This window comes from Danio rerio, chromosome 9 (genome assembly GCF_049306965.1).
Source record: "Danio rerio strain Tuebingen ecotype United States chromosome 9, GRCz12tu, whole genome shotgun sequence".
Taxonomy (NCBI): domain Eukaryota; kingdom Metazoa; phylum Chordata; class Actinopteri; order Cypriniformes; family Danionidae; genus Danio; species Danio rerio.
Window position 1 is genome coordinate 41965001 of NC_133184.1, and position 2500 is coordinate 41967500.

The following is a 2500-nucleotide window of genomic DNA, read 5'->3' on the forward strand; positions in this document are numbered from 1 at the left end:
TGTTATAAATGGTTATGCAAATGCTTTAAGAATCATATTACATTCATAATATTCAATTTATGAATTAATTGATTTTATTTTATTTAATCAATGTGATTATTTCTGTACAATGCCTGCACGTTTAATAACGCATTTCCAGTACTTGATTCAATGTGATAATAATTTCTTTTCATTCAGTATAATTTCTGGTGTCATGTTTAAAATATTTTGAGGGATAACAAAGTAAAATAACTGCAATAAAAACTAATTTTCACTCATCTTTATGTCCGTTTACCGAATAATAGGATATAAATCAACATGAATATGAATATTATATCTCTAAATAATAATAAAGTAATACTAACAGTATAAATAAAAAGTAAAAAATAACAATAATTATTTAAATTGAGTAGACTTTACAACTTCAAAAATTTTTTAGTAAACATATACTAAGTGTGAACCTACACTGGTCTCACAGTTCGTTTACGATTATCATGCCATCGATTCAGTTTAATTCGATATCTTAGTGCATCACAGTGCACTGACGATGCTTTCTATAAAGAATTTTACATTTTACCTCACAGCAAAATAATTCTCTCATAAAAATGTATCATTTTTAATAACATTTTATATGTATTTGTATTACAATTTTGTCCGTCAATACAAGCAGTCAGATATATAAACTGTACCTTTCATTTAACCTGCTCAAACTAAAAACTCTTTTTGAATGCATCAAACAAAACTCAAGCACATGCATTAAACAACATGAGCATTTATAACAAAAAAATAAACAGTAATATCGTCCTGCTCGCTTTGAGTGTTGTTGAGCGAGTTGTTAAATGCTTATGATTGGTCATGTACTCAACAGAAAAGGCTGCAATTGGCTCTAATGCTCTGGCACTGTTAAACGGCAGCAGTGATCACAGCTGATTCATGATAGACACGGAGGAGAAAACTCACTCTGCAGACATACTTGTGTCTAGATCCACAAGTATCACTGGGACAGCCGAGAGGAGAGGAAACATTATCTCACAAACATGCCAGAAGGTCAAAGGTCCACAGTGAGAGAAAGAGAGAGAGAAAGAGAGAGAGATAGAGAGAGAGAGAGAGAGAGAGAGAGAGAGAGAGAGAGAGAGAGAGAGAGAGAGAGAGAAATTGAGTTTATTTTCATTTTTCTAGTGAAATAGGGGCTTCTGTTGTAACTTCAGTGTCAGTGAATGAATGTCAGCAAACACACGCAGTTAATTGTGCAGAGTTTCTGCATATTAATTACTCTCGCTTGCCTCCCTCACTATAGTATATAGCGATATAGTGCATATAAGATAAATTATGTCAGTATGTAATAACCGGTTAGGATCTATTACTGAACCAATAATGAATTGTTTGCATCTGCATTGAGGTGCACCGAAAAAACAATTAATTTTGACACCACTATTATACATGCATATGTAACCCCCATAAAATAATGAATGGGTGTAAATAAAACAGATAAAATAGATAAGACAAATAAAAACAGATAAAATAATAAATAAATATACACCTCATCATCATTATTAAAGTGTTAAAGTGTTGATGCTAAAATAAGTATTAAAATAAAATGTATAAAAAATGTTAAAACATGTATATGTGAGTTATAATTCTCTGATTGGGTGTCAGGCTGTCAGCAGTCTTAAGTCAGCAAATGAGAGCGCTGGATGCTCATCTCCGCCCCCTTGTGGTTGTGGATATTACAAAAGCATCGGAAGAGACACACAGCGTGACAGAAAGGAAAACCGAGTGATTATAAAGTAAATATAGCGAAAATACATTAGTTAAAACTTTTAAAACCAATATAATGTTAAAAATATAAGTCTATAGCACGAGGATGGCGAGGGATTGAGTAGATATATGCTGATTTGAGCGCGATGGATGCATTTTGACTCGGTGAGTTCATCATTAGCTTATTGCTAAAATAATAGAAACATATTGAGTGACAACATGTTAAATGTGATAATATTTTATTAGTTTCATGTTTAAGAAGTGATAGAAAGTTGTATCTTTCTGTTTAATGGAAGAATTATCCATTATCACAAGGTTATAAAACCGCATGGTGTTTTATTATTTACTACAGCTCACAGACATCACTGTGGTCACGTGTACCTGATAGGAATTAAAAAAAGAATACATTAGAAGAACAGGTAACTGAAATTAATGTTATTTGTTATGACAATATATGTTTTGTATATGTTTTGATGCTATTTTGTTCTTTATGTATATATTTTTTTATCATATTGTAATACTGAATATTTGCTCTGGTCTGTGAAAACAGGCCAGGTTTTTTTTGTTGCTGGATTTTGGAATTCTTGCGATTCTCGGTTGATGGCGAGCCTCCTAAGTGCAGTTTCAGTGGACCTACAGGAAAGGACTGATTTCTAGGGAAAAAGGACACTTGCTTTTTCTACTATTTCTCTTCACTCAAGTAAGAGGATTTGATCCTTAAGACTGTTTCTCTTTTTTTTCCAAGAGGAGGACATTTTGTGAG

General features: G+C 32.3%; 1 protein-coding gene and 1 long non-coding RNA gene across 8 annotated transcripts in view; one reads left to right on the forward strand and one right to left on the reverse strand.

Annotated features, from left to right (window-relative positions):
* The window catches only part of ikzf2 (IKAROS family zinc finger 2), a 397532-nt gene that overhangs the window by 285069 nt on the left and 109963 nt on the right, over positions 1-2500 (reverse strand). The gene's annotated exons all lie outside the window — the stretch shown is intronic.
* Positions 1712-2500, forward strand: part of LOC103911684 (uncharacterized) — a 1071-nt gene continuing 282 nt past the window's right edge. Inside the window, exons 1-3 of the long non-coding RNA XR_012385064.1 lie at positions 1712-1902; positions 2090-2156; positions 2288-2500. The exon at positions 2288-2500 is cut by the window's right edge and continues 282 nt beyond it. This is a non-coding gene — a long non-coding RNA (uncharacterized lncRNA). The remainder of the gene's footprint in view (positions 1903-2089; positions 2157-2287) is intronic.